The sequence below is a fragment of the Cloeon dipterum genome, chromosome 3 (genome assembly GCF_949628265.1).
Source record: "Cloeon dipterum chromosome 3, ieCloDipt1.1, whole genome shotgun sequence".
In the NCBI taxonomy this organism is placed as follows: Eukaryota; Metazoa; Arthropoda; class Insecta; order Ephemeroptera; family Baetidae; genus Cloeon; species Cloeon dipterum.
This window is the reverse complement of record NC_088788.1, coordinates 31,366,522-31,379,029: the sequence shown is the minus strand read 5'-3', so window position 1 is coordinate 31,379,029 and position 12,508 is coordinate 31,366,522. Positions and strand designations below refer to the sequence as shown.

General features: G+C 41.9%; 1 protein-coding gene across 1 annotated transcript in view; it reads right to left on the bottom strand.

Moving 5' to 3' along the window:
* The window catches only part of LOC135941384 (LIM/homeobox protein Lhx9-like), a 110,320-nt gene extending 101,565 nt beyond the window's left edge, over positions 1-8,755 (bottom strand). Inside the window, exon 1 of the mRNA XM_065486881.1 lies at positions 8,445-8,755. The gene's annotated coding sequence lies outside the window, so the exon portion shown is untranslated. The remainder of the gene's footprint in view (positions 1-8,444) is intronic.
* Positions 8,756-12,508: the final 3,753 nt, after the last annotated feature.

Here is a 12,508-nt window from a genome sequence, read left to right as displayed (position 1 = left end):
CGCAGCATTTTAAAGAGAGAGAGAGAGAGAGAGAGAGAGAGAGAGAGAGAGAGAGAGAGAGAGAGAGAGAGAGAGAGAGAGAGAGAGAGAGAGAGAGAGGGTAATATTAGCTGTAGCATGTAGCGCCACTATTAATAACATGCAAATGAGATTGGACATAGGGGAGAAAAAGAGCCGTGCGAGGGAGAGAGAGAGAGAGAGAGAGAGAGAGGCGAGCACGGCCGGCAAGGAAAACACGGCTTTTTTCGACATTTCACACTGATGTTTGACGGAATGAGTACCGCGAAGCAAAAAAGGGCCAAAGAGAAGAGCCCTAGTAAACGAGTGACACTGGCGAGGACGAAAATGGCAATGTTGCACATTCAGTCCTTTGTAGAAGAATTTCCAAAATACCTCGAATTCAATTGATCTGGCGGGATGAAATGCAGCTCAAGTTCAGGTCTCTTTTGAGTTGCGAACACAACGCCCATAAAATCCAATTTCCCGAGCAGAATACAGTTTTTAATAGGTGCGGCGCGCAAGTATGATTTGCAAAATTAAATTTAGGCTCATTGTGCGCGAGGCGAGACGAAGAAAGGCGAAATTGAATCGGGCAAGGGGGAAGGGTTATAAGTTGAAGAGCAACATAATTAATATCAGTGGGAGGACGAGTTGTCGTCGGAATGAATTCATCAGAGAGCGACGAAAGGGATAGTCGGTCGAAGGGTCGTCTGCTTGTCGAATTCATTCAGCAAGAAAACTCGAGGGCCATGTTAACAAGCTGCTTATTATGCAGCGAAAAGGCGGTCTTTTCCAGCGCGCGGCGCGGCGGCAGCTACAGCCGGGCACAGCCGCCGCCGCCGAGTATGAAAAGCACAGCAGACGATCGAAACATTGCGGGGTCATTTGTTATAATTGGATTTGTCGAGGAGAGCAAGCGGCGGTGGAAGAGGAAGGATTCCCCCTTCCTTCTATCCGTACGCTAACTCGCGCGCGCGTTATCCCGGCCCAGCCTGCGCTCTCTCTCGCTCTGCGCCTTTTTAATCAGCCAAACCAACTCTTTTAACTCTCGTAGGCGTTATTATTATTATTTTCGCCGTCGCTCCCACCGTAATGATGCAATCAATTAACTGAAATGATTTGAGAGAATCGACTGCTTTTTCTTCCGCCTGTGGTGGAACACCATTTCTGACTACGCTCTGTCGAGGATGCCACTCAATTATTTTGAGATTCTCCCTCGTGATCGACGCGTACGTCTATTTTTTTCAGATAAAGGTGCACTTCCTGAGGCTGTTTTTCTTTCTAACTATTGGAAACTCTTTGTTGACCTTGTTTTGAACAAACATAATCTCAAATCTCATTGTTAAAAATGAATGACAGAAGGACACATTTTTCCTTAGGGAAACATTCATCTCCAATTATGCAAAAATTGTACAGCTTCAATACCAAAGGCAACCGCTGTTGAGCTCAATGTTAATTTATTAAATCACCCTCTTTACCTCCATGTCAAGCGACGTTTTCAGTCGACTTGATTTCACACCTAGCTGCAAAAGGGTCACTGCCATTGGGTTGTCACTTGCTGAAATTCCAGGCAGCATTGTTACAATGTAAAAATGAAATGAGTAATTAATTACTTCTCCATTCATGGTTTATGTTTGTAAATAAAAACCTTTCTGCGATTATGAATTTTTATAATTTAATTGCAAAATAATTTTAACAGATTTATGAAAAATAACAAAAAATTAAACCTACCACCCCCTGATTGGTGGATTAGTAAATTGTGTCTGTGCTATGAGAAAACATCCGATGTGCCATTGTTTGGTAGACAGATTTTCGTTAATTGAACCAATTATAGAGAGCGTAATTTACAATGAGAGAGAGAGAGAGAGAGAGAGCTCCAGCAGCACGAAATTATTTTTTGCTCATTAAAATTTGAAAAACATGCACATTACGCTGATTGCGCTGGTTTCGAAATGTACGGGGAACTTTTTTTCGATATTGATTTATATGTATTATGTATAATACACGTATAATAGTAATAATGATCAGCGGCGGCGCACACTCGCCGTATGACAGAGCGGCAGACCAATCACGTAAGTATTGTTTGGAGAGCAGGCGAAATAAATTTTAATGAGCACATGATTGCTCCCGGATTTTCGTTTTCCTTCGTCAGCAGGCGTTTTCTGCAAATCAGCGCTCAACACTCTGGCGAAAATAATTTGCGATCCAACGTCAAATGCGGGTCGGAGGCACCGTGAAAATTTCGATGAATATCGAATATCTGTGGAAATTTCGCGAGCGATAAATCGATTTCTCAAAACACCTTTTCCCGCGCAGGTGAAATCGCTGACTGAGAAGCAGCGATTAGCGCTACGAATAAAACTGGCCCTGAGATGCTGCGAGGTGGTACACACACAGGAGACGAGATGAGAGACGACATTCCAGCGCGGGGAACTCGCCATCCAGCCTTCTCTCGCGGCTGGCATCCCATCCCCCTCCCCCTGCCCACATCTCTCTCTTTCTCTCCGCGTGTATAAATGAATGTAATAATAGTTAGCTCAATGCTCGCTCTCAAGCTGCGAGAGCAAAATTTTTATGTTCTCTCGCCGCACGGCCGTTATTACTCGGGTCGTATTTGCGCAAAATTGGCAGATTTACACAAGAGCTTGCTTTGCAGCAATTCTGGGTAAGTGTCAGTCAACTGATGATTGCGAAAAAAAAATAAAAAACAACTGCACATTTCTAAAGAATTCGTTAGCTAACGTCTGTCACCAAATAAAATAATTTTACGACGTGATTTGAACTAACCAAAAATGATTTCGACTAAAATATAATGAAATAAAAAATTGTGGCCCAGAAACGGAAGAGTTGTTCCTTCGTAGGGGTTTTAATGGGGCAGGAAAAGCGATAGCGCGGGCGCAGCAAGCTAATGAGGTGGCTTGTTATCACACGGCCGGCCGAAAAATCAATTAAAAAAGGCGGCAGACCTCAAAATCCTGCCACAAATTAATTATTCGGCTGCGTTTATGCATGATGTAAACAACGCAGCTGGCGATGAAAAAGCCAAAAGCCGGTAGCCAAATTATTATCACTCAAGGGGGCCTGATAGCGAGATTGCGGTTGGCGGGTCGGTTTTGTCCGAGTGTATATATAAGAGTGTCGCTCTCTGCGTGCCGACCGAGTTCTAATCGTGAGCCCCGCGGGGTCCCGTGGGGGTACCGCACACCGTTTAAGCTCCCGCTGCTATTCGAATTTTATTCCGCAGCAGAAGAATATGTATTAATTCAATCCCGCCGGCACTTTATTTGTTTATTTACCCCATTTATTTATTTATGCGACGCGTCTGGAAGTGTGCGCGGCTCTCGCCTCGCGCTCCCTCTCTGCTGCACCGGCGCAGAGCTTCAAGCCGCTTTTCTCTGTTTTGCTGTGTGCGTTATATATTATTCCAGCCAGCTCTTATCTCGTCGCAACACAATAGATAATAAAGCAGCAGGGATACAAATAATATAGCGCCTGGTAGATATGGCACGCAGACGACCAACGAGCGCTAGATAAACGCCTTGTTTAGCGTCAATATCCGAATTTCTGAATTTTTATTAAGTACAAATTAGTAGCTGATGAAAACGTGCTGAGGATTTATGGCCGCTGGATAAGAATTTCAGTGCAGCTCCAGTCTTTTAATCAAAATGAGTTAAGAAGTGGTTAAGGAAAAGCCGCGTTATTTACATTCTTAGCCAGTCATTACACAAAACCATGCAAAGATATCATGAAAAAATACACAACCAAGCAGAATATTACATGAAAGTAAAAGCTACTAAATAACTTTTTAAAATGATTTATCAGACTAAATTAACTGCTAATCAAAGAGAGAAATTATTTTAAAAAGTTTTTGCTCCGATTTTAAACTCAACTTTTAGCGATTCCCCAAATCAGCCTGGTCTCTAGAGAGAAGCCGTGTGCGTGTGTGCCGTAATGCATTATCCCGCCACGTCGCTGCAGAGAAATGCGATATGCGCTGGTCGAAATACATACGCAGATACTCCGCACGGTACATACATAAGCAGGGTAGAATGAATAATAATAGTCCGTACATATATATAAATGAGAAGGGGGACGTTGGCTGCTGCTGCTGCTGCGATTCCGCGTTGGGCAATAACTCATGTTAATTTATAATCAATGGTCAGTGATTACAATATAATAAATTAATGGTGTGTGACGTATTAAACCTATAATTTATCCCTTACACTCACACACAAAGTGTACCACAGAAGACAGATGAACATAAATAATAATCGCGCAGGCATCGCATGCACCACTCTGGAGCAAGAGTTTTTCTCATTCTTTTTTACACATCAGAGCGAAAAGCGCCTGGGGCACCGTCGAGATTCCTATCCCATAGAGCACACGGGCCATTAGTTCAGCAGGTTTCGGGGCACCAACGTGGATATCTGCGAATCTGCCCGGTCCGCCCTTTTATGCAAAACTTGTAATTATTGCGCTCGTCGAGAAAATTTGCTGCCCAGATCATCCATCTGCACTCCGGGGCGTCGTTAGTTCGGCACAGGAGAATTCTGCGTGCGAGCAGCCATTTCGATTGCCCAAAACGAAAGGAATTCCACCATTATAAAATGAATAATTTAATTCTTTAAATTGATTATCAAAATTTAGTATTCTTGTATGAAAATAAATCAACTTTAACAGAGCCTCTAATCTGGTTAAAATATAATTTAAAGCATGGCATGCGACGGAATGGTTGGCCATGTCAAAAGATTTCCTTCTCACTTCTTTTGCGCTTGACCCAGACTGGCCACGATTAAAAAGTGCCATTTTCACGAGGAGAGGAACAGATCCCGAGGCGATATTGGAGGAGGACTTGGAGCAAGGCAGGCAGGAATTACCGCGGCAAGTAAGTTTAAGTACAATTGACAATGGGACACAAAAAAGCAGTTTGGAGGAAGAAGAAAACACGTGAATGGCCTCGGGCGAGTGGTGTGTGAATGTAGTAGGTATGTTGGTCTGGCCGGCCAGCCGCTGCGCTGCCAAGATGGTTTCTCTTTATATATTGTGGCACCTCAATAGTGGATGGTTTAACGCAGCGTCTCTCTCGCCCCCACACATGCGAACGCATGTGTCCGGGGGCTGGCCATGATGGCAAGCAACGTGAAGTTGGAATGGCTTGAGCATTGTCAAATTGACGCGACTGTCATCTATTCACAAATCATACTTTTGTGTCACTTTCAGCTCCAAGGCACAAAAATAACTTATGGGTTTTATTATTTGACTGTAAGCAAGATTGACTAAATTTGTTCTACTTTGCAAAGGTTTTTAGGGGGGTATAAAAAGTAAAATAAGTCACGAAATTACTGTTGAGAGTTACGACAAACTATGTTCAAAAAATTGGCCCAATTGTACTTGTCCTGATAAGAGTAAAGAGATCTGCACAATGCACATAAGATATATTATCATTTTTTTGGCGATGCACGTGACATATATGACATATTTTAAAAATTTGTTCACGATCAGCAGATATTAAAAGAAAGGGAATTCGCTCTGAAGAACCCTAATTAATTTATATTTATAAAGAATTGTAACCAGCCTGTTGGCTCGCACTGTTAATAAGGCATTCTCAGGAGTGTCAAAGCAATGGGAGATACTTGAGCTGTTCGGAATCTAATACTGGCTACTCATTGTCAGAGATGGCAAAAAGGTGGTTAGTTCAGTGACTCGAAATGCAAAAATAGCTCAATGGGCTGGGTGACTCGCTTCTTGCTGGTTTTCTCACCTTTCTAGCGGCTTTATGGACAAATGTCTAGCGTTTCAATCAAAGACCTCGGTGGGAGGAGGCGAAAAGATGGCCACATTGGGCCCAAAAGCTCCTCCAGGGACCACGGGATGTGCTGAGCAGAGGTTAAAAAATTGTTTAGAACTAATTCTTTGGACTACTCTCCAAGCGAGTTCCACTTTCCACCTGGAAAAATAATTGAAGTCCAATTTCCGTATTCCGTTTGAAGATACCGCTGCTGCGTTATCTCCCTCAAAGACCCTGATTCAATTTATATGTTTTTTTGCCTTTTTTCCTCTCAACCATTTGCTGACTGACGCTAGTTATCTTTGATCAATCGGAATTCAATTAGAAATTCAAACACGGTCTTTTCCGCAGCGCTTGATTAAAAAGTAGTTTCGTGTGTGCGGTTTCTACTCCAACTAATGCCATGTACACAGCAAGCTCACATGTATATATTTAATTACTTGCGCGGGCTGTGGTTTGCCTGCTTAATCCGGCCGAAAGCAGGCCAAATTAATGTTCAAATACTCGCACCGAGAGCGCGGACACAAATTCAATCCAATTACTGCAGTTATTTGTAGAATGCCAGCTCACATTATTTTTTAATTAATTGAAATTCTAATTGCTTTTTTAATTAAGTTGGCATACTTCATTCCGTTCGCAAGAGAATGTGTGTATAAACAGCCGAGTCTTCTGATTGCCATCACGACTTTAATATACAAATTCTCATTAGCGGTGTGATTAAAAATTAAATTACCGCCGCCGCGGCCGCTCACCAAGGAAAAAAGTAATCATTTTCCAAGCCATTTAATAAGATGGGGGTGCGGATTTGTTTTCCCTAGCTCGAATTACGCGAGGCGGCGCGAACTGATTGATGATCAAATTGTGTTAGAGGGAGGAAGATTAAATCAAAATAGCTAGTCGGGCAGTCTAATAGAATTTCCTTCTTTGTAGGCTCTAGCGTGGGATAAAATCGCTTCGGAATGAATTCTCCTAGCCCGTTTCGGAAATAAGAAGGACGGATATATATGTGTATGCGCATGTGGCCCTCCACTCTAGCTGCCTTGGGGAACGCGCCCCTGCGAAGGCGGTTGCTCCAAATCCCGAGCACATGCGAGCAGGTGGAGGAGGCACAGATGTAAATCAAAAAATAATCAGCCGCTCTGAAAACGGAAATAAATTTGGAGTGGAAATGAATCATGTACAGATGGCTAATATCCGAAATTGCTGGATGCAATTAAGAATAGCGCATTATCAAGCATAACCCGTTTATTTTAAAAGCTATTGCTAATACTATTAAATCTATGAAAAATTAAATTATTTCTCCTTTTAAGATTTGTAAGGCAGCATTTAGCTTTAGCAGTTTAATTTTTTTTACGATACATTAAACTCTTATTTTTTAAAGGCTACGCCAATTATGTCCCAGTCTTGTAGGTCTGTGCCTTTTTTCGCTGCCAAAAAGAGATCATAGGGAACGACTGACTTGAAAATGAAAACATCAAACAATTAATTAAAATTCACGAGTTTGAACTGTTCTTGATTATAGCAACAAGAAACTAATATATAAGCAGAGCCGTCCAGATGACAATAAAAGTCGCGCATTCATCTTCGCTCACTCCCGCTCTTTTAATTAAAGTCTGCTGCAAACCCATTATGCATGCTAATAGTTATTTTTTAATAGGACTGCTCAAGCAGCCATTATTGGTTTCCTTCCGAGATTAAACTCGAGTCGTCGCAGCGCGCGAGTAATGAGTTTCCAGATGATTTATCGTAATTAAAAGTAAATAGCAATTACAGTGTCAACTTTAGAGCGGCGCGGCCAAATAAGTTGAGAGGTCAGGTGCGAGCAGCAAAATTCATAACACTCCTCAGCAAGGAAGTACGCGGGCGCAAAAACTATTTTGTAACTTTTCAGAGACAATAAATCCTTCTCGAAACACGCCGGACAGTACTAATTCTCGATATTACGCTAAGCACCCCCTTTTTGCGATACATCATTTTTGGGGCAGTTTCGAATGGGCATCTTCTTGATAAATTTATGTTCCACACACGGGACGGAGGTAAACATGTTCTTATCTGAGGTCATGACTCCTCTTAAACTTTCCATAAAATCTTTTGGAAAACTAGGAAATATAAAATGAGCATTATCGCAGCCTCCGCGGCTCCTTGGTTTCGATGTGTTTATTTTCCTACTTTTATTGCATGCGGCACCGAATTGACCTTCAGAAATCTCCTTTCCGTTCTTCTCTTTTCTAAATATACCCCCTTTATGGCTCGAAAAATAATATAAAACTTCCCCCTGCTAGCTGCACGCCGCGGCAAGCCAGCCAGCCAGCGCAGCCGCTCGTTGTCTCTCTCGCTGGCTGGCTGGCAGCGTTGAGCGCGGCGGCAGCTCCTTGTTCATTCGGAAACTAAAACTCGGGCAGCAGACGATTTTAATTTCGCGTCGGCATGCTGCAGGAATTCAATTAGAGGCACGAAATGACGCATCGCCGCCAATTAACAAGTTTTTAATTAAGGCCAGGACGCGAAGTATGGGAGTCACGTGGTTCGGACGCGCTTGCCGGTCTGCCAGTCACCCCCGAAAGGCGGCTTCCGCGTCTTTTAGATTCGTTCCGCGACAAACGACCCTCGGGAGATTCAGGGTAGGCGTGCAACACGACGGCACTGTGGTACTAACCTTTGGCGTGAGTCGGCTGCGTAGAGGAGCCGAGTTAAGGGGCGGACAGCGCTGCCCGGGTGTGCACAATCAACACGGAAAACAGTTTGTAAGAGTCCAGAGACGCCGACGGTGCCGATTGGGCGCCGAATTGCCGACGGCTGGTTGCGGAGATGTGACCGGAAGGGAGCACGGGCGTACGTCTTGCCGCAGCGAGACACACACAACGACTGCTGTGCTGTGTGCTGGGAAATTCTTGATGGAAATCGACTGGTTCAGAGAGCGAGCGGGGCAGACGGCAGTGGCTCGGCATCGGCAGCGCCTGCCTGCGCCGCGCCGCGCCGCGTGAGGGGAGGAACACGCCGAGTATGCGCTGTGCAGCCCGCCTTGGACCGTGAGGGGAACGCCGCGCACCTAAAAAACTGGTCAAATAAGCATGCCTTTGAATAATATGCCGAGTAAACGCCACTTCGGAACGGCAACTATCTCCATCGGCCGATTAAACGCTGTACTACACACTCGCAGCCGTGCGACAACCCGCTGCGCACGCCGCACTCCAGTCTCCAGTGCCGCGCGTCCACCGCCCCTAACACCAGCTTTTCTTAGATGGTATTATTTTTATCAAATTGTTTAAATATTATCTTTAAAAAACACTTGTTCTTCTCGCATTAGCCAACCCTGGTTCGATATTGAATTCGGTGAATTAAAAGTTGTTCCTTACAAGCGCCTAATCAACAGAAGTTGTCCTTTACTCTAAATAATCGTACTGGAAAAGTTAGAGTAATATTTTTGAAAGGAAAAATTGCTTAATAGAAAAATATTCAAAATTAATTAGTGCAATTTTATCGAGTCCTGTGACGAAATGTCATGCGATATGAATATATTGTGTAAAAAGTCTGATTGATCAAAATTTGTTTAGCACTCCTGCAATGTTATGTAATAATAATTGGATGAAGTCAAATTGCAAAGATATGCTTTTAACGGTTACCATTGTTTCATATGTTTAAATAATTATCATCTAGATTCCTCTGATAAATGTAGGTGCAAATATTAATCAAGGACAAATCGGACAGTACCACTATTTGCTCAATTGTGAAAAACGTGTATTCTCGCTTTCTCAAGCTGCCACGTACAAAAAGCTATACCATTGTACATTTTAATAATGTAATTTTCCTACATAATTGAGTCAGCAGAAGTACACTGTTGATGTTTAATAAATTTTCTATCTATAGGAATAAAAGACCTAGCTCCATTTTGATTTAGTTCCTAGCAAAATATAATTCTCACCGCAATATTAACTATCTACTTGCTGCCGTTTTCTTATTTGAGAAAAAAAATGTTGGTTCGAAGAGTAAAAAATGTGTTGAAATTCTAGCAAACACTTTATATTATCTTTGGTTTCAAAAGGTAATAAAGCACCACTATTTTATTGGGTAAAATAGTTCAGTAATTTACCAGTGACGCCAGCGGTTAATTTAAATTTTAAGGCACTTCCGCTGCGATTTTGCAATCAATCCTGCTGCTATGCATTCTTCACCTAAAACGACTGGCAAGATTGAGTGTAAAATCACAAAGGAGAAGTGCTTAAAAATACAAAGTAACCACTGGCGCCATCTAATTGACGGTTTCAAACAAGGGGCTTTCGCAACTGGTGAATATGGTGAAATACAGTATTACAGCCTTTAAATATCATTAAATCGTATTACTCACTTGAAATTCCGAAAGTTTCAACTTTTGCTCAGAATTTTACTAATTAAAATAGGGATTTTATGTAAATAGGAACAGAGGGAGTTTTGCCTTTGAGAGTGGGTGTCGGTGTTTTACTGAACACTTCTTCTGCTTGAACTTCTCTCTTTGTCAGTACTCAGCAGTGTGGGTACTTGTCAATCATTTAAAAATCCTTCGTAATACAATATTTACTGCGGTGTGTATTTGTTTTGGAAGTAAAATACTTCTGATGAAACCTGACAATGAGGTGTCAAAACAGTGGCTGAACAGCACAAAAACATGTGAGATGATTTTCCCTCTCAATTGGTATCACTCTCAGCCGACCCGCGTCAGCAGAGAATGTTTTGTTTTACCTTTCGTTCTTCCAATGTTAATTTTTAAATCCATCATATTTTTTATCCTTTTTAATGGTTTTAAAGCACACACTGTCAATATTTTTATAAAATATATGGCAATAAAAACATAAAGCAGATTTTTTACTTCGCATGCATCTATAGCACTTGATTCTCTGATAGTTTGCTATATAGGACTTGCCTCACCCAACAAAAGTATCTGTGCGCTTTTAGAGCTTTTAGCCTCAGACCCTTTTGCACGTTCCCTTTAGCTCTTGTATTTATTTATCTTTCTTAAAATTCTCACCACCCCCATTTAGCACTTTCGGGCTCTGTCAGAGATTTTTAGCTCTTGACAGAGGAGATGAAATCAACTTTAAATGCTCAGACCTTCTTTGACTAGTCACGTCGGAATTTCTCATCACTTTAAAAAGTAAGTCATAACACATATTTTTATCCAACAGGCATCAATTTGAGGAGAAGAAGACTTTTCTGTATAAACACTCGGCGATTTTGTATCATTCAAGGAAAAATCACCTATGTTGCTTTAAGTTTCCATGAAGTCTGTTAAAAAAAAAGAACAAAATGCTCGGCTTCTCTTTTCAAAAACCCTAAACTGGACAGCAAATAACTTCGGTTTACTTGCAAATGTGATGCTGATTGGAATTCGAAGAATCCTTTATTAATCATAGCAAAATGTCCGGCCAATATTTAAAAAAAATCGTAAATAAATAAATAAATTAAAACTTCTCGTCGCAGGTTACATTCACATAGGCTGGGCGATGGAACCGAATAATGTGTATAATTAAGAGTGACGTCACTGGCCGCGGAGGTATTGTTTTTAGGCAAAGGCGTTTTTATGGGCGGCGCAAAACACGATCATACACCTCTTTCGTAACTTACCCAGCGGAGTATGTGATGTGTGTAGCGAGCCACTAGCACCACACCGTCTGGCTATGTACCACGCGGTCCTTCGGGACGGATTATCAGCGTGTAATGACGCAGGAATGTGAATTTTTCTTACTGCGAGCATCGGTGGGAGTCTGAGGCCGCGCGGCACGGTCCGCGAGGCGTGCATGAGAATCAGCTTCGAAAAAGAAAGGCGAGTATGTGAGCATGCATGTGCTGCACGTGTACATATGTATGTAAACCCAGCGCAGGGATAATGACCGGTCTGATAGTCATCTTAAGTACGCCTCTTGATGGATGTATTGGAAAGAGAAAATTATAGAGGTAACCCTTTTGTGTGCCTGCATCGCCGCGGGCAAAAGTGTGAGCTCCAAGCCGAAACTTCTCTCCTTGGCCTTGTCGTCGCTCTGCTGCGCTTGATTTCGCGAGATATTCAGCAACGACCACGTTTTGATAATTATTTTTGATGAACATGGTTGATGTAACATGCTGCGGAATCAACATTTGTCGGTTTTTAGCACAGGTTTTTTACTGGTACTGTTATTGCCATTTCTTGCTTTTAATATTTCTATTCAATGTATTTATTGTATTGACTACTGCAAGAATAAACAAGAATATATATAGACAATAAATACATTGAGCAGCGATCTGCATGCAGGTGTTTCCTCTGTTCATCCCATCATTGGAGGTGAGGTGCAAACCATATAGCTGTGAAGATATCCGATATTTTGCCCAGTTTAGTTTGTATTTGGATGTTGCACTGTTGTAAAGAAAATCATCATCATTCCCATCTTTGTGCTGGTTATTCGGATTTGCCTAAAGATACTACTTTCTATATTTATTTACTGAATTAATATCTTCTATCATTTTTCTAAAATAAATACCATAGCAAAATAATTATGGTGTTTCTATATTGGAAATTAAAGCAGCTTTTATTTATCGGTTTTATCGATTGATGATCTGTTTTTCTTCAATTCACTAGAAATGTTTCCAGTAAAAATATAATGAGCAGTTCGCTCTACTCCGAGGAAGCTGCATCGATTGCATTGCATCATCTACCAATAAATTAGTGAGCTGCCACTATTAACAATACTTAGCTAGTACTTTTGCCCTAAT